The 20260-nt window shown below is 30.4% G+C and overlaps 1 protein-coding gene and 2 long non-coding RNA genes across 5 annotated transcripts in view; 2 read left to right on the forward strand and 1 right to left on the reverse strand.

The window, feature by feature from the left end:
* Positions 1-20260, forward strand: part of LOC147808208 (uncharacterized) — a 306815-nt gene that overhangs the window by 85775 nt on the left and 200780 nt on the right. The window lies entirely within an intron of this gene.
* LOC107454132 (toll-like receptor Tollo) overlaps positions 1-20260 on the reverse strand; it is a 201647-nt gene that overhangs the window by 52275 nt on the left and 129112 nt on the right. For all 3 annotated transcript variants that reach the window (XM_087166169.1, XM_087166170.1, XM_087166171.1), the window contains one exon: positions 14817-14883. The gene's annotated coding sequence lies outside the window, so the exon portion shown is untranslated. The remainder of the gene's footprint in view (positions 1-14816; positions 14884-20260) is intronic.
* On the forward strand, positions 9708-13585 carry LOC147808209 (uncharacterized). The gene is made up of 2 exons (XR_015434783.1): positions 9708-11096; positions 13232-13585. It is a non-coding gene; the product is annotated as an uncharacterized LOC147808209 (long non-coding RNA).

Genomic DNA, 20260 nt, shown 5'->3' on the forward strand with positions numbered 1-20260 from the left:
GCAAGGATAGAGGTCAGAGATTCGGTTCACAATACGCGAAAATAAATTAAGTGCTGCTTCTTCGAGACGTATATATAATCTCGAACACAGCTGGAATCTATAACTTTGACTCATTTGTCCGTCTTTGCGAGTGTCAAAATTCCTTTGCCATACATTTTCCTAGTGCGACGTTTTTATTTTATATTTTTTTTGCTCAAGAAGAAGAAAAAAAATTAGTCAGCCGCGGCGATGCATCAAGCTGACAGTCGTCTTGCAACTCAACTCATAATGCAGTTTCTGGCTTATGAGGATTAACTTGGATAAGTCCATGAAGTGTTTCTAGAGATGTCTAAACCGATGTTATTTATCAATGGCACCCACCTCTTCTAATGCAGCACAGAGTGCAACGTCATTGGAATTATTTTCAAGTCTGTGCTTGTCATCTTATAGTAGAAGCAAATACTGCTGACAGAAACATCCCTTAGAGAATGACAAAAAATGTTTGGCTAAAGGATCACGAAAGTTTTTATTTTGCTATTTTTGTACTGAGCTTATTGTTGTTTAGAGGAAGAGGGGTGCAATGGAGATTAATTTCAACGGCAAGTAAAAAGCATAAATCGCAATTCTCGGCCAGTTTATGAAAAACTTAGAGATGGGTTAAAGATTTACCTAAATTAAAATTCAAATAAATATTAGAAAAGAATTACATCGAAGCTTCTCTATAACCGATTCGATAGGTTCCACGTTAAAAATTCAATTTGAGAAAATGTCATTATATGGAGGTTAGATATTTTTACAATTATTTAAGTGAATAGTACAAAAATTTCAGTCTGTGTGATCGGTTTAAAAATTTAAAATAATAACTTTTAATTAAAAAAACATTGAGTAGTACAATAGTTGTGCGTTACATTCTAGAATCAGGCATGTCTAAAAATTGCATGAGGAAAAAAAAAAAAGAAACTTGAATTTACAACTTTACACACCAATTATGAGTAGAAAAGATAACCTTTGAAAAAATCCAAAAATCGAAAAAAATAGACTTCTGAAAAATTCGTTATAGTGAGATAACCTCTTCGTTATATGGAGTATATTTGGAACGTTAAAGTCGGAGAAAAAATTTCATTAGAGGGAGAAATTCGCTGCATTGAGACTCTACAGTGTAGTTGGAGGAAATAAAAACAGGATATAAAATAAGAAAAGGAAATATTTTTTTGTGCGAAGGAAGCAAACGTTCGGAACAAAATATGTTTTTTTTTTTTTTTTTTTTTTTTTTTTTTTTTTTTACCAAAAATTAAATATAATGCCATATGGACACGGCGTTAGAGAGATTTAGCAGAGCCTAACAGTTTCATCTAACTGTAACACTATTTGAATTCTAAAGCACATGTTTAATCTCCAGAAAAGTTTTGCCAGGGGAAGAAAACGAAGTAAGTGTTGCGGTTAACGTAGGACAGGTGCTATGCAAAATCTCTCTATTGTCGTTATTAAATCAAAACAAACATGATGTGTACTCAGTGACATTCCAGTTTTCTTAAACGACTCTAGATAACTTATAACTTACAGCCCACTAGATAACTTATTTTTATAGTAATAATATATATTGTGCAGAACTCAAAAATTACATTAATATTCAATATGTGATACCAATCTATACAATACAATAAATTTTAAAATAGCAACGAGCAGACATTTAAACACAACATCACTTCGGAAAATATTTAAAATGCATAAACAAATTTTTTCCAACCAGAAAATTCTATTTTTCATCCGATTTAAATCCACGCGAGATACAAAAATTCGCGAATCTACACATAAAGTTGACCCTAGAGATTAAAACTTCACCCGCCTAACTAAAAGGGGAAGTAAAAAATATTATAACTCGAAAAGTATAAGTTTCTAAATCTGCTATGTATGTTTGGCGAAAAAAAGAAATGGTTAGAAGTTCTATATGCGTTCTTTTACTTCGAAACTTCTGAAGTTACATTGAGTATCCATCAGCCCAAAGGCTGAAACATTAGGGCTGACATATGGGGAGCCCAGGCCAAAACAGCGCAAAGACTGCCCAAGGGATCATCCCTCGAAAGTTCTAGGGGCGAAATAAAACACAAATAAGTAAATAAATAATACAGGAAAAAGAATTTTCTCCACATTCTCTGTTCGGAGTTTGAAGATGAATGTTCCAATTTTATTTGCGGAGCGTATGTAATTTTTTTCCTCTTTTCTTATATATTTCTTTTTTTTCTATCTTAGATTCGACTGTTATTCTTTTTGCAAACCCTTTATTGTAAAGCAATAAAAATGTATAGGTGCGGATCTATGAAATAGTGAAAAGATTGGCTCTCACACTAAAAAAAATATTAGTTACACAACAGTGTTGTCTCTTAGCTACCGCAACTATTTTTAATAGATATTTTCGACTATTCCTTCATTTGTTTTTAAAGTAATAATAAAATTATCACTTCACTACTGTATATGTTACTGTGAATGACCGAAGTTGGTTGATGATCTTCCATCGGTGAATGTTGACAATCACATAGTCGCTTTGGCAAATGTCGAGAAATATATATTAGGTCTAGGTAAGTGCCACTGCCCGGTATACCCACCCTACACTGATATATTTTTTTTAAGGTTCAGTACCACTCCCCGGTTTACATTTGCCCGGTACTCCAAACACTGATGTTTCTCCTAATCTATCCAATAAGGTAGATAGTTTTCGTAATATTTATTCATTTACGATTAGTTAAATGTTTTAATTGAATTTACGATTAGTTTTATAATTGATCTAAATATACTTTTAATCAATTCAACAAAGTAGGTAGTTTTTTGTTACAATTAATTAAGTACCATTATGCAGCAGGTAAAACGGAATCAAATTTTAAAATTTAATTTTTAATGGAATAAAACGTTAGTCCACCAAAAGTTTTATAATTGCACTGAATACAGTTTCAATCAATTCAGCAAAGTATAGATAGTTATTATAATAATCTAATTTGAAAGTTTCAAAATAAAAAAATCTAAAACTAGCAACTTTACACATCAGTTTTCATATAGACAAGACTCATTAGATGTAAATAAATTATTTATTTAACCTAAGAAAAAAACGGATTCACTTTTTTATCGTTTGAAAAACGTGTCATTTCATTTTAAAAATGGCATCTATTAAGCCATGAGAACCCCCCAAAACTCGTTACTTCATCGTTAAATCCGGAAAATGTGTATTAAAATAATATACTTCACAAATGATTGGAAATTCCGGGAATAAAATCACCTGTCGCGCCGTATTTCGGCAGCTACAACGATCGAAGGACCGTAAATAGCCCGTAAGAATCGAAATATTATATCTTTAAGCGATAGGAACGACACGAGTTTTTCCGATAATGATTCATCTTCATTGGGAACGCTCTTATCGGAGTCAGTAGCAAAACAGGAGGCTAAAAAAGCAAAAACTCCGAATTTTTCCCGCCCATAACTTTTTCGCCAATATTTTTGGCGACATTAAGAGCGAAAACTTTTCTGATTAAATGCCACGGTCATTAAGCGAAGCAGAGATTGTTCGAGTCGATATTTTTATAGTTAATATCCTGTTTCACTTTTAAACAATCTGTACATTTGTACATAAGTGCGCATCGATATTGATGGGCGAGCGTAGAGTGCTTGCCCGCAACATTTTGGCGACACATTTGCGACATGGCATATTCGAAAAGAGATAATTAACTGCAGTTGGAAATAGCAAATAATCGATTACTTTGATAATGTCTCAAGTATTGAATAACTATTAGTTTATTTCCGTTCTACAGCATGTAATTTCTGAAGTATGTGCGTTTTAAGTGGTCTATAGGAAAAATCACGAATTTAAAACGGTCAGGAATTAGCGAAGAAAATTAGACTAGTGTAACATTTATGAGAAAAAGCTTTAGATCACCAGTAGTCATTTTTCATTTTAGTCCTAACTGATTTTGGCTAATATGATTATTGATTGGAAAAGATTGAATGTTTTAAGAATTGGAGCTTTATAATAACTGGAATAATTCCTTATACTAGATAAATATTATTCCAAAAAAAAAAAAAAATTTAATAAAATGAATTTTCCATTTCGCCAGAGCAAGTAAATTAAGTTTTTTTTTATTTTGTTATTTTTTTAATAGACATCACCAAATTCTAAAATTAAAAATAAATTGAAATTACATAAGCCTTGAATTTTACATGACTTTATCGCTTGCCCTGGCGAAATGGAAAAATACCTATTAAATGGCTAACATTATTAAAATGAATAATGCATTGCTGTTACAAAAATGTATTACTTTATTTTCAGCTAAAAATTAATGCAACAAAATTCTACAGTTAAATAACTTATGACTTTGTGACTTGGGTTAGTATTTTGAAATATGCTACATTGTGCAATTACGTAGAAAAATAAAATTTTCTAATTAGTTTTAAATTTTTTATTTTAGATTTTAGCTCTAATATACGTAAAAAGTGTTTTTTATTTTTATTTACTCCCGTCTATTCCTATTCTGTCATATAATAAATTCTACTTTTAACAAAGAAAGACAAAAAGATCTACATTAGTTTCTTTTCGTTCTAAATTATCTTCATTAATTAATTCGTTCATTTTTAATCCTTCATTTTTTTTTAAAAAGGAATACTGGTGCATGCCATACATCTTAAAAGGTATTAAATTCATCATTAAAATTAATATTAGAACAAGAAGAATAGGAAGTTAAAATAATTAAAATAAATCGTAATTTACTTCACAAAATGTACTTTTGTCTACAAAATCAAACTGCGTCCTTAAAGAATTAACATCTAAGCATTTCAAAGAACAAAAATAAACAAATAATCAAATGATAACAGAAAACTTCAAGTTCAACTAAAAATAAGAAAAGAAAACGATAAACTCATCTAATTAGCAGTTAAACTTTTTATCCGTGACCAACCAATTTTTTATTTTATTTTATAACCGTCGTTGCACAGCGGATCCAATTTTTGGGTTTACGACTACCAATATTCAATTCCGTAGCCTTGTAGTTTTGAACCCAATCCAGAAGACAAGGGAACTCCTGGATCAAGTATTGGGAGAAATTTGCCTTCGTGGAGGACGTTCTAATGGAACTAACCCGTATTTGTGTTACATGGAGAGGAAGACCACGAGAAACTTCCACGGTTAGCCTGACGGCACGGGGACTCAAACCCTTGATCCATCTACCACAGAGGATCTTTCACGTCAGTACTGTGGTCGGTGCAAGCCGTATCGACCAGCCATCGCCGGGATCGAACCCGGTTCATCTCATTGAAAGGCGAACGCTCTATAAACCACCAACCAACTTGTCATTGTTGAATACGTACTTTTTTCCCCCTTCCTTTTGCGAAGAATTGAGTTTAATATGTTTTGAAACATGCATTCATTAAATTCGCACATTTATTTTCCATTATAATATTACAATTATTGAATTTGTTCATCTTTGGGTTACTTGTTTTAAACCAAACTCAAACAAATTAATCTAACATCACTCGCCTCCATTCATTGTATCAATTCGCTTCGCAAAATTCATTATTCATTCAGAAACTTCTATGAAAACAGCTCTACATTAAACAAAGAAAAAATCTCCAAAATTAAAACAAATAAACAAAATCAGGGTTCTGTTTAAAAATCTACAACTATCCTATTTGAATCATACAGTTCATAAAACATCGCCATGGAAATCATAAAACAAAGCTACCTTTCTCTAATAAACCGAAAACACTAACTCCCAGAAATATCAGCAACATTCTTTGCATTGTAAATAAACTAAAACACTTAAAATAATGACTAAAATAAAAACAAGAGAAAAAACTTGACAACGTTATTGATATGCGCGTAGATCACGTAATTCTGCAACTAATTCATATTTATCCCTTTCTTTCACTGAAATCATCTCATCTGGATTGTTATTCGCCATCATTTTATTGTCGCCGTAAAATCACGTACATTCAGCCAAGCTTATCTTCTTTCTCTTGAAGCATGCCTATTGAACCAACAAGAATGCTCTTCTAATGAAAATGCTCGCCAACTGATTCCGTCCGTAGCCTTTATAATGAAGTACTCCAGATTTTGTGGGTAGCCTGGGAGTTGGTAGCCTCATTTTGCACGCTTGTTTGGCCTCAGTAGTGTCGAACGTCGTCTCATCAGAACCTTTGAAGGGATAAATATCAAGAGGCCATGTTGCATTAATGTTCGAATGTATGCGCAGTATTTGGGAATGTTTTTGTCCTTTGTATATCGTGTATTAATGGCATTTCGCTTGGGCTACTCGAGAGGCGAACAGCAAAATTATTAGCTATTGATCTGATTTTATTATAGAGATTTGTTTTTATTTTAGATTAAATTATATGACAGGAAGAAAAAAAAAATCCTTAGTTTCAATCCATTCGACATTTCCTTTAAAAATTGTGTGTATCAATAAACTTAAATATTTACAACTGGATTAAAACTTTTAAGTATTCCCACAATAGCCCGTTGTGGACCAGAAGTCATGGAAGTTAAGGACTCCTTAATTTCTAGATTAAAGGCAAGCGTAGGGCAATATGGTCAACATTGCGTACATGCCGGCCTTACCCTCCAGACAAGATGGCATCCATCGATCTGAAGTCGGGTGGGCTGAACTAAGAATCGGACCCTAACCCTTCACAATAACGGATAAGTACCATCAACCCTTGAGCCCAACGACTCTTACAACAACTATACCAAATTGGCTATTAACTTTACCAGTATTCTGAACTTTTATTGATAATAAATTAAAACAGAAAATGGGCCGATTAATTTTAGCTTAAATTGTTGAGCTAATGTTTAATAATAAAATGTTCTGTAAGTAGTTAAGCTTATCAGAAGGTGATCTAATTACAATAAATTGGAAAGAAATTTTTTTTTAAAAATTAACGTAAATGAAAGATTTTTATTTTTGAGTTCTTTCATTTATTTTTGGTGCGAAAAATTAATATAACAGTCAAAGCATTGTAAGTATATGAACATCAAATTACACAAAAAGTACATAACTAGAATAGGTATGTAACAGTACAATAAAACATGATAAGCTAGGTAGTATGTCTTTTAATTTAACTGTATCATTTTTATTTACAAAAAGAATGAAGAAAAAAATTTAAAAAATTATGTGAAAAAGCTTCTTATCACTGAAAAAATTTTAAATTTTTGATAAAGCCCCACATTCCTTAAGTAAGAGTAAACCTAAAAGATCGTATAATGAATTAAAAATTTTGCAAACTTAGAATGGACTGAACGACAAACAATAAATTAATAACAAATTAAATAATAGAAATAAGTTATTTATCAAAATAAAGAAGAAAAAAAACATGCCAGCACAAATAAAAAACAAATGAATCCCTTGGGAACCAAACATGCTTTATTTTATTTTCAAATAAATGATTATTAATGAAAAATATTATTTTACCGACATATAATTGAAGTAAAATATATACAAACAAAAAATATACGCTGAACACAATAAAAATACAAAAAAAAAGAAGAAAAAAAGCTTTGGCTCCAAATAAACACTTTAAATGCCGACATTTTTAAATTTCCAATATTTTAAATTACTCCATTAAATCATTATTAACGATAAATATTATGTTAAAATAACAAGCACAGTCTCAAGATGAGTGATCCTATTATCAATCAGAATATAAATGAAATGTGCGTCGATTGTTAAAATTTAAATTTTCTTTAGCGACAATTATTATAAAGTCAGCATAATACACAAACAAAAATAAACAGCAATAGTACATTTAAGACCTACATAATTCAAAAGATAAATTGAAATGCAAAGTCATTGCCTAACAAATTTTGTAATATTCTTTCTCCAAAACAACAGAAACAAGAACCATACTGTCGCAGGTGCATAAACTCGAAAATAAAGGAATCTTTATTAAATATGTATCGTCCGAAAACAGTTGTGTGGGTGGGAGGGATACATGTGAGAGATGGTGTGGACAGGAAGAATTGAACAGGGGACGAACAGAGAGTTGTCAGTTAATAATAAAGAGGCAGGGCACACAGAGTAGCAGACGTGACCCAACAAGCAAACGATTATTGAATGGACTTCACCTTTCGAGTTTTGTTTTTCATTCTAGGGGATGGAATACACATTGAAATTGCTTTAATTATTGATACTACTTCATCGCACTGTTTATAATAGTATTGTATTGTTTACACAATATTTTGTTCTCCACGTTTACACAATATTTTGTTCTCCACGTTTATAATATTGCCTCTTAATGCTCAATATTATTAATGAGTATTATTTTTGGAAATTAACATACATTATGAAATGATTAACTGCTACTCTTAACTTTGTTTAATTTAAGTAAATCAATACGAGTTGAAAGTATTAAGTTTTGTTTAGTCAAATTTAATTATGGCACAAATAATTTAACTGCAAGGAGGCTGGGCTCGCCAACCCACGTGGTTGCTTCCCATTCACATTTAAAAAAAAAAAAATAAATAAATAAAAAAATAAAAAAAAATATATATATATAATTTTGCTTATAAAATGAGAAATTATTATAATTTTATGCAAAACAATTTTGTTAATATTGCTTTGCACTCGTAAAGAAATGAATAATTAACTGAATTTAAAAATTAAGTAAAGTAATTTTACTTCTCATAATATTATTGTATCAATATATAACGTAACCTTATACCATATAACAGCTAAAATTGGAATTAGTTTTTATCTCTCTTGACTCTTTTATATATTTAAAAATTTTGACATAAAAAGTGAAATTTATAAGCCAAAACTGGCTTATATATGCTAGGAGGATTTGGTCTGGCAAAACTTGGAAATGGGTGTCTATTTTTGATGAGGCTGAAACATTCGGACAGTTATTTTTTATTTGTTTATTTTTCAAATGAATGAAGTTTTCAATCAGTTAACATAATGAATGCTAATTGTGTTGGTAAAATCAGTATTAGGAAACATTAAATAGAGTCAGACATTATCTTATAAATAAATATCAGGCACATTAAGAGTTAAACATAAAAAAAAAATGCTTAACTTAATCATGTAACTGAATCATTGGTTACATAACATCAAAAAAAAACCCAAACTGTACTGAATTGTTTCGAAATAGATCTAACTTCAGAATCATTATATCGCAATTAGCTTTATACCCACAAACCTAAAGAATTTGCGAATCCAAAAAATCCCTCTAATTATCAATTCGCCGCGCCCTAAAATCGTTCCAAATATAAATGCACCTTAATCCCAGTCCGAGCCTACAGCATTGAGGGAAAATCAATGCAAAAGAGGGAAAACTTTGAATTGCATCATCCAAAACAAACTTCGATTCTTCTCAATGCTTTCATTTACACCCACTTCAGCTTCCATGTAGGAGGTATTTAAAACGTTGCAAGAACAGTGCAGGGTAAAATTCTTGCTGACAGCTTTATCTGACAACTTCAGACCGGCTTCCCATCCTGGTTCTCTCTTCTGTGTCCACACCCTCCTGGATTATGATTGATGTATTTGCTTTGTCTCATTACTAAAGCAGATTCAAGATGGCACAAGTTGGCCCCGAGTTAATTTTGCAAAAGTTTGAACCTTTTATGTAAGCTTTGATGATATATGATAACCTCAGATTTGGACAGAATGAATCGTATATTAGGATGGAAACTTATTGCAAATGGCACTTCAATGACTGCCAGAATGCCAGACTTCCTCTAGTCTACATATGAATTTCTTTTTTTTTTCCCTTGCAAATCTTTAGACTGAATGACTAATATTAATATAAATGCAAAAGTTGCATAATGGCGACTATAAATTTCTTAATATTCTACATGATAATTGGCGCTCTTCTTGTCAAATATGATTTATTTAGTTTTAAAAAGTATGGGCACTTGCCATATAGATTACGATTTTAACTTGAAAAGATGAATTAAAGTTTCGTCTTATGTTGTAAGCATTCATTCAGCTCCATTTATAATTTAACTTAGAAGGGATAAATTTGAATACCCAGAATACGTTCATAATGTGCGTTGGTTGTTCTTAAAAAACAAGAAGGAAAGAAATGAGTTTTCAGAATCCAATTACGGTAACAATAATTTCTAACATTAAGTCACGAATTTAAATTTTTCCTTCAAGAAAATGCAAATTGTGGTTTAATTATGAAAAATATCAAGTGAAGATACAGCCAAATGCGCAATTGCCAGCAAGTTTCATATAATTAGTAACAAATGAATTTTCAGAATCCAGTTACTAAAAAACTTTGTAGCTAATCACGGTAATAATAATTTTTGAAATTATTAGATAGATTTATGAGTGCAAGTTTAAAGTAAAGTGCAAGTTTAGAGGACTATGGTAAAAAGTAGCAAGTAAAAATATGTCTAAAAGTTTAGCTACCAATAAGATTCTTACAAGAATTAGTAAGCGATTTTTCAGAATTCAATTACTAGAAAAGTATGTAGCTGATCATGGTAAAATTAACTTCTAAAATTATTATTTAAATATGAATTTTTTTGTACCAAATTAAACGTGTTTGGTGAGAACGTATTTGCGTAATTTTATAACGTATTTACGTAATATCCATTACGATCTAAGCATTAATGCTCCTAAGTTTAAATTTAGACTGCGCTCTATAAAACCACGTGAAATTCATTCTGTTTAATTTACGTTTAAATAATTTTATATAAATCTTCCGATCTTAAATTTACTTTCCGCGATCTAATTTTTAGGAGGATTCAAAGGTTGCCAAATCTAAAGATTTTTCAATAATGGAGCACTAAACACCTTACGTTATTTTATGGTCAAGCTGTATATTATCTTAATGGCCATAAAAGAGATTAGTGTAGGAATGATGATTCTCGCTGTGTTTTATATGAGTGTTTGATTGATACGGTTAGCCTACAGTTGGGTTTCCGGCAATTACAGTTACAGAAATTAACTACTATCATGGTTTTAGTAGCTATGAAAATTCAAAGTTCTGTAATGTAATCTACGCAATAAATTTCATAATGCAAGAAACATTATTTTAACGCTTTATATTTAATTATAAAAATTTAACATTCAAATTAGAACATTCTATTAAACAAAATTATAAATGCATATTGTAAATATTTTAATGGTTTGGTTTTTAATTCGCGATCGCAACGCTCGAGTACGCCGTCTAGCGGGAGCCTGTAAATATCGGACATTAATTTATCACGTTTTCATTTAGTTCCATCAAAGTCATTGACTGAATCAGACGCCATTTTTTAGCAGCAAATAAGAAACAAAATTTCCCTAAGGAAAAGGCCGAAGAACTTGAAAAAAATCTCCAGAATATTAGTAAATCTTTCAGGAACAGAACACGCCAAACATTTGAAGAAAAATTCCTCAATAATTTTTAATTTCTATTATCAACAAACTTGCAACTGATGACTTCCGATTTCGGATACTGTTACAGATGTGTGTATTAAGGTAAAATGCATTTCTTCTGTCTTCAATTCATTACGAATTAAAGTGAAGTCAACATTGCTTTCGTCATTCCAGTGAATAAATATGAATTCAGAACATACAGAATTGTAATAGTTATAGCATATTCTTCTTCGTTATAGAATAGTATATATATCTGTATCCATATAATTCGGAAAACAACAATAAAAAATTATCCAAGTTACTTGAAATAGTGCCATTTGTGCTGATTCTTAATTAATTTAAATCGTTTTCTTGGTAAGTTTTTTTTTAATTTTGAAAGAGTAAGTTCAACTAGAATTCAGCTATTCTGTTTTTAGCTACATATTCAAATTCATATCAATTATAAAATTTTGCTGTGTAGTATGTTATCTAAAAGTAATGAAGGTATGAACTATGTATCTATTATTTGAGAATAAAGTTTTCAAACAAGGAACTTATCATTTTGGAATTCTCCGGGAATCATAAATCAGGTAAGTGCAATGATTTTTACAATAAAAAATTTGCTTGTAAATATTTTTTTTTTCATTTGATGATGGTTCTCTACAGAATGGTTTTTTACGTCTGATTAAGAACTATAAGAATAATAAAAAAAGAAACAATATGAAAGTTTTTATTTCAATGTTAAGAATTCTTAAAATCGTTTTTTTTATCCTAAGAATTCTTTATTTTCCGTTTTTTAGTTTATAATTTTTTGATAAAAATTGTTCTCAAAATACTTTTGAAAAATTAAATGGTATAACATTATGTGTTTATGTATACTTCTTGTATATTCCAATGTTTGAAATAATATGATTCAGAAAAGTATGGAATAAAAATTCGGTACTTACAACGTATTATCGCCACCGCCGCTACAGATTTGGCGGTTTTTAAGTGCCGCCAATCTACACTTAAAATTTTTGCGACAGTTCATAAAATAAAACACTTTATTTAAAATCAAAATAGTTAGTTGGATTTCGGTGGAAAATGAGCCAATATAGAGTTTAGCATAGATTCAAAACAATCATATCGCCATATGAACTCTGATGAATAAGATTCCAAATGAAATAACATTTCCAAAACGTACGTTTGCCAAGATAAAGTTTTATGTTGTGGGAATTGGTACATTTTCGTTTTTTCGGTAAAATATTTCCCTCCTGAAAAAATAAAATTGCATCTTGTTTTGTTTTTGGCAAATCCCAAAGACGAATATTCGTAGCACTAAAAATGGAGACAAAAAAGAATTGTTTTTTTTTTTTTTTGTTTCGTCAGCATTCTTTATTTTACGTTTCTTAGTTTCCAAATAATGATTTTTATTGAAACTTGAAATTTTTTGATAAAAATTGTTGTCAAAAACCGTTGTTTACAAAATTAAATTTCATAAAATTATGAGGCTTATGTATACTTTTTGTTCATTTTAATTTTTGAACTAATATGATTCTTAAAACTATAGAATGTAAAGTTTAAATGGGCCTTTCATGTTATATCATTAAATTTAGTAATACTATTTCTCGGGCATTAGGTTTTAACTCTTATAAGAATATACATATTTTTTTCTGTTAATGTACAAATATTTTTCCGATGTGTTTTGGATATTCCTTCTCTAATGAAAAGAGATACCATTTTGTTTTCGGTTGTACAAGAAAGAAGATCAAGCATTTTTCTTTTTTAAATTTAATAAGCCACATTAAAGAAGGAACGTTGCAATGCTACACGCTACATTAACGACGTCTCCAGAGTAACTGAATGACGGTTCATATGGAAATCGCAGGTAAGCGTCTCATACAACAACGCCCCCTATAGTTCGTTGCGATCGCGAATTATTTCACTAGTGGAATTTTTTTGATGAAATAAATTAAGCAGAATTTTATAAATACTTTAAGGTTTTGTGAGTTAAAAAAGTTAACAGTTGCTTAAGTGTAAAAAAAAAATCGTATCTCTACCAGTTTTACTTGCTTCGTTTCTTGTTGATATGTATAACCTCACATTCTTTTGCCACAAGTTGTAAGTCTTACTTGAAACTATTATCGAGAATTTATCCTAATACACAAATCAACATTAGTTTATTAATTTGTATTGACGACTGTCCAATGATTAAATGTATGTGGTAAAAGATGGAATTAAAAATTTACCATAATATTGAAAATATAAGATACTATAACATTAAATATGCGTTTATAGAAAAATATAGGACAAATCATATATTCATTGTAGAGAATATATATAAAAAAAATAAAAACAAGGTGCGACGTTTTTTAAGAGTTTATCAAATTTTTTTTCAAGGGGATTATTGCAATATTTGTTCTAAATTAACTATTTAATCCTTAAATATGTTTCTTCAAGCATAAACGGTACATTAAACATTAAAATAGTACGTATTAACAGAAAGTCGTCAAGCTGGTAAAAAAAAAAAAATCAAATTATGAATGAATAAGATTACTTAAAGTATACATACCCATAATAAATATGGTAACGCCCCCTTCCTCAAACACAAAGAACAAAAAGTAAAAACATCACCACATATCAATTACGGTCAAAATCACCTTGACCTTCTATAAAAATCACGCTTTCATAGATGAGGACGGTGCTGGAGTGATCGATAGGCGAAATTCGTGACTGCGACCAATGGTCTCTCTCTTTTTTATTCCCTTGTACCCGGGGTAAAGAGTTGTAAGACTTATCACGTGGCCGCAATGGATTACAGCTCTATGTATCTATATATAAAAGCTTTAACACGACCCTGTGTTGAAACATTTATGAAGAACAACTTCTCTGTTCTGAAAGTCAGCGGTATAATTCACCATTTCTATCGTTTATGGAATAGAGCTAGTGAGATGAGAATCACAAACGGTTAGTGAAGTGTTTATGACAAATCTCAATAGAATTCTTCCTTTTAAATAATTCAAAAAGTCTTAAGACTCCGGTTTTTCTTTATATAAGTGATAAATAACCCAGAATTTTGATTCAGTTGAAAGACAGGGAAATAAAGACAAAGTCGAAGTATAAATACAGAGTAAGTTTGTTTCAACTGGTTTAAGTGAAGAAAGAATTATGAATTTAAAATCATCATAAGGGCTCTGAAATATGAGGGGAATATTTATTCAACGTTCACAATGTTCAATGTTAGGATTCATTGGATATTTAGGATACACGACGATATTTAGGATACACTATTACTCACTTGAAATTATTCACGTGAAATTATCTTATCGTACTTGTACTTATTTTAGTCTATTTAATTTTTTACGTTTAAGCTATTTTTTCTTAAAATAAGAGTCATATTTTTTAAAAAAAATTCTTAATGATATTATTATATTTAGCTATCACTTTCTCAAAAGCTTTCATTTTCTGTTAAAAAAGATTCTTGCAAACCTTTATACATAACAAATATTCGAAAGACCAATAAAATTTACTTACAAATTCTTTGTCAATCAGAAGTGAATGGACCATCACATTTATTGTAAAGAACAGTCAAGAATAAATCCTAGGGAAAAAAAATGATTTCATCACTAACACATATAGCAATATTTGTTAACGAAATGTAAATACAACAATGTAACAAAGTTTAATTAGTGTGAAATATAACAAGCTCAATAATTTTAAGCAGAAAAATACGTTAAATTTATTAGTTCTTACTGAGCGGTTCGATTTAAACTTAGCAGATATTAGAAGCATCTGTAGTAGTTCCTCCAGTGCCTCCAGGAAATTTTTAAAAATTATGTGCTCAAATAAATATTTCTTGGATAAGGAATCAGCGTGGAATTTAAAAATGAACTTCCCTTGGAATTTCAGACCAACTCTACAATGCGTTCAGAGTAGACTATTAGAAATTTTTAAACGCGTTGAACCACAATATCGAATTTGATTACACGATATTATGGTCCAACTTAAATGGAAACTAAGTTTATGGTCCAACTGGAATGGAAGCATTGTTCAATTCAACAGTCAACACTTTTTGAAAGTTACAGCATATATAGATCAACGTTGTACAGAATATTCTGATAGTACATTTATCTCATTCATATTATTCGCTGAGTTTATCTATGTATATATGCTGTAAATACCGAACTGAATCAAACTGGATAATTAATTTTACAAAACTGAAACTATTGACTTGAATCACAATATCGAATTTAATTGCACGATATTATGGTCCAAACAATTTTTATGGTCCAACTGAAACATGGTTCAATTCAACACCTTTTTTAAGGTTGCAGCATATATGGATCAACATTGAACCGAATATTCTGATAGTACATTTATCTCACTCATATTATTCATTGAGTTTATCTATGTATATATGCTGTAAATACTGAACTGAATCAAACTGAATAATCAATATCACAAAACTGAAACTATTGAATTGAATCCCAATATCGAATTTAATTGCACGATATTATGGTCCAACTGAAACATGGTTCAATTCAAGACCTTTTAGTAAGGTTGCAGCATATATGGATCAACATTGAACCGAATATTCTGATAGTACATTTATCTCACTCATATTATTCATTGAGTTTATCTATGTACATATGCTGTAAATATTGAACGAGATCAAATTGAATAATCAATTTCACGAAACTGAAATTATTGACTTGAATCACGATATCGAATTCGATTGCACGATATTATGGTTCAAACAAATTTAATGGTCCAACTGAAACATGGTTCAATTCAACACCTTCTTGAAAGCTGCATATATGGATCAACATTGAACCGAATATTCTGAAAGTACATTTATCTCACTCATATTATTCGCTGAGTTTATCTATGTATATATGCTGTAAATACTGGACTGAATCAAACTGAATAATCAATTTCACAAAACTTAAACTATTGAATCGAATCACAATGTCGAATTCTATGACACGATATTATAGTTCAACTTGGAATGAAAACAAAGTTTATGCTCTAACTGGAACAGAATCATGGCTCAATTCAACACCTTTAAGATTGCAGCATACATGGATCAACATTGAACCGAATATTCTGATAGCGTATTAATCTCATTTATGTTATTCATTGAGTTTATGCTGAACCAAACTTAATAATGACGAGTTTTTTTTTAAAACTGAAACCATTGACTTCGAACAGAACATAGTTCCGCGACCTTTTGTATTTTCAAAGTTCACGCAGGTAAAAAAAAAAAAAAAAAAAAAAAAAAAAAAAAAAAACTCAATTCATACAAAGTATTTCTAAACGAAAGAAATACAAAAGCATCCACTACTCACCGTTGATTCGATTATCCTTGACCCTATTGAAGAAAATTAAAAAATGCGCGAAGGTCCACCGCTTTTTTAAAAGATAAGTTTCTAAAAAGAAATCCTAATCATTCATTGGGATATATATACTTATCAATGAAGCGCGGCGTTTCTCCATCCCAATTAGCTTTAAGATTAAAATTAGCATACGATACAAACGAGTTGTTGCACATGTGTTTCATGAAGCATGCAGCGATAACAAACACATTAACTGCAACCGAACGTCGACGCACATCGCGCTCAAGTGGGCGAAGATTTGATGTGTAATAGAACACCGGTTTTGTCTCCATGTGTATTTATTCTGTACGAAAGACATTCAAAGCATTAATTTCTGCCGCCATTGCACGCCTTGGCGATTACGATGAAACGATAAGAAGAACAACATAATGACTTCATTTTCTCTTTCCTCCAGAAGAAAATAAAAAATTGGCGGGAAGAAGATATAATTTTCTGTTTCATCCGTTGCCATCCATACTAATCTACAAAAGTCATCGAGAAATTCCAAGTGGAAAAAAAGTAATAATAAAAAAAGGGGTGGAGGGGTCCGAAATAAAGATTTTTTTTTTTTTTTTGATAATTTCTTTTTCGAGGCAAATAAAAGTTCTAGTAGTTTGTCAGACGATAAATTGTGATATAGCAGCTGAAGCATGTATCTGATAAAAATGCTCTAAGAATCGTTGAAAGGCGATGATGGAAAAGGTGCCCACTCTAATTTGAAGTGAAATGAAGATATGAAAAATAATTTGTAGTTAGGCCTATCACGTAAATTCTATGCAAAAGAAAAAGATGAAATCGTCAGATACTGAAATAAATCATAAAGATAAGGAAAAATTAGAAATATTTTAAGCATGGATCTGAGTATTACTTAAAACAATTAGAACAAAAAGCGTTCATTATTACTTTCTTTTTCTATTCCCAACAGCTACGTTTGCTCAAAGCTAAAGTTTTGTAATGTATTCTTTTACATGTTTACTCATTTTTGGTTGCCAGGAACTGTTTCTGCAATTATTTAAGTGCCTAAATACTCGGGAAAAAATCATTGTTGAGACGTGAATTTTTTACGCGTGAGTGTGGTCCAGATTTGAGTCGCGATGATTCGAGGAGTGATGGTTAAGGCAATGAACTGACATAGTGGAAGAGCTGAGGTTCGATCCTAAGTGGTGCCGTGATGCCCACCCAGCTTTAGATCAGGGGATACCAGCTTGTCTGGAAAATAAAGGCAGTCTGTGCGCAATACTGACTAGATTGCGACGATCATTCATTCATTTATTCACATAATTGTGAAACCTTGACTCCATGAACCCCTGGCGTGCAACGGGGTATAGCAAGAATCTTTTTATTTATTTTTTCAGAGGTCCAAGTTTTTTTTTAATTTACGAACATGATCATACATTATAAACCATTGATTGTTTGATAACTGATGCTCCTTACAGGCAATTTTAGAAAGGTTTTATGAGTTTGAAAATAATCCATAAACCATTCTAAATTGGGACTGACGATGACGTTGATTGCGAAAGACCCCTTAATTTAATCATACATACCTTAATAAATTTAAAATAAAATGAGAATATAGGTTTATTTTTTAGTAATATTTAAGCTTAGATTCAGAGTCTACAAGTCACAGAGAAGCTTAAAATCATCATAATTCAAAATTGAACTAATTCAACAACAAAAATATTTACATTCGAAAAAAATTAAGTTCGAAGTTTTATCAAATATAGCGGCAAACGTTTTTCAGAAAGGAATAAAATAAATTCATCCTTTTTTTTTCATTCGAAAATGATATTTTTATTCAGCTTCTTTTTTGAGACGAAATATTCAGTTATTCTTAATGTAACATTTTACCTTCAAATTGAAAGTGTTAACTTTGCGTTTTTTAAAAATAATGTAAAAGTTCTTTGCAAAATAATATTACCTCATTTTTACAAAATTATTTCGTATCCTTTTTCACGAAGCTATTTTTTTTACATCTTTTTTTTCTTGTTTTTTTTTTTTATAAAACCGCAGTACGTTTTTATTTCTTACGAAAACAATTTACGCAATTTTTGGTTATCATTTTACCCCTTATTTTTTACAAAACAATTTTACAATTTTTAATTACTACAAAATACATTCTTTAGTCTAAATTCACTACATTTCTCTATTACTTCAGCAATCAATCAAAACTACATTTCATAAAATAGTAAAATTGTTTTATAAAAAAAAGGGGGGTTTTCATTTTTTTCCCCATTACAGAAGCACTTGACCCAATTTTCACAGTCATTTTATCCATTTTCCCCTCGGTTTTATTACAACATAATCATTTGCACCATTTAGGCTATTTTTACAATATTTCTCTATTACTTCAGCAATCAATCAAAACTACATTTCATAAAATTGTAAAATTGTTTTATAAAAAAAAGGGGGTTTCATTTTTTTCCCATTACAGAACCACTTGACACAATTTTCACAGTCATTTTATCCATTTTCCCCTCTGTTTTATTACAACAAAATCATTTGCACCATTTAGGCTATTTTTACAACATTTCTCTATTACTTCAGCAATCAATCAAAACTATATTTCAAAAAATAAACAAAATGAAACATCTAAATTATCATTTCCAATAACAAATACATACTTTTGCACAAAGCTTAATTAAAACTCGATAGTTTTAATTGCTCTAGCCTGGAAACAGAGCAGATTAAGCACGGCTATAAGCGAACACTTAAAGGAATTCCGTAAAGTCGTTGGAACACGAAACAATATTCCACATTTTCGAAAGACGACCGAAACATTAATTAAGAAGATCGCTTTCACGGTCAGCGTAATCGATTAGGGAGAGTATATTAACTGATAATTACTCACCCATCTGTTAATAATCGATCGATAAAGCTATTAATCGGACACAATTCCGCTAATCGATACACCAAAAGGAAGCTTTCTTTCTCATCGGTTTTCAAAATCGATTAATCACGGCAAGAGGTTGGAAACAAACTTGAAGAACTAATGAATGGCGATGGAAGTTGGTTTCTGAGAACTGTCAATAAAACAAAATGTTTCGAGATGACACTGATGCGAAACTAACTTCATCAATTTGATTTTAAGGAGTCATAATGAAAATTTGAAGAATGAGAGAAAATGAAAGTCGTATTGATTGCAAAAAATTCTTCTAGTTAAATCAGTGGCTATGCAAAAAGTTAAAAAAATTTTTAGAGTTGATTAGGGCACTAAATTAAAAAAAAGTGTTTGGAGAAGCTATTTTGCACTTTTGTAGCTTCTAGGAAATTTAATATTTTGTAGCCAATTGGAACCATCTGTTTTCAAAATCAATTTATCACAGCAAGAGGTAGGAAATAATTAATGAATGGTGATTGAAGTTGGTTTTTGAGAGCTGTCAATAAAACATAATGCTTCAAGATGAAACTGATGAGAAACTAACTTCAACAATTTGATTTTGAGGAGTCATTATGGAAATTTGAAGAATGAAAGATTTATTGCGAAAATATTCGTCAAGTAAAATCAGTGGATATGCAAAAAGTAAAAGAGGTTATTTGAGTTGGTTATGATACTAAATAAAAAACTGTTTGGAGAAGCTATTTTGCACTTTTGGAGCTTCTAGG

Source organism: Parasteatoda tepidariorum, chromosome 6, assembly GCF_982258835.1.
Source record: "Parasteatoda tepidariorum strain Cologne lab strain chromosome 6, Ptep-v5.0, whole genome shotgun sequence".
Taxonomy (NCBI): Eukaryota; Metazoa; Arthropoda; class Arachnida; order Araneae; family Theridiidae; genus Parasteatoda; species Parasteatoda tepidariorum.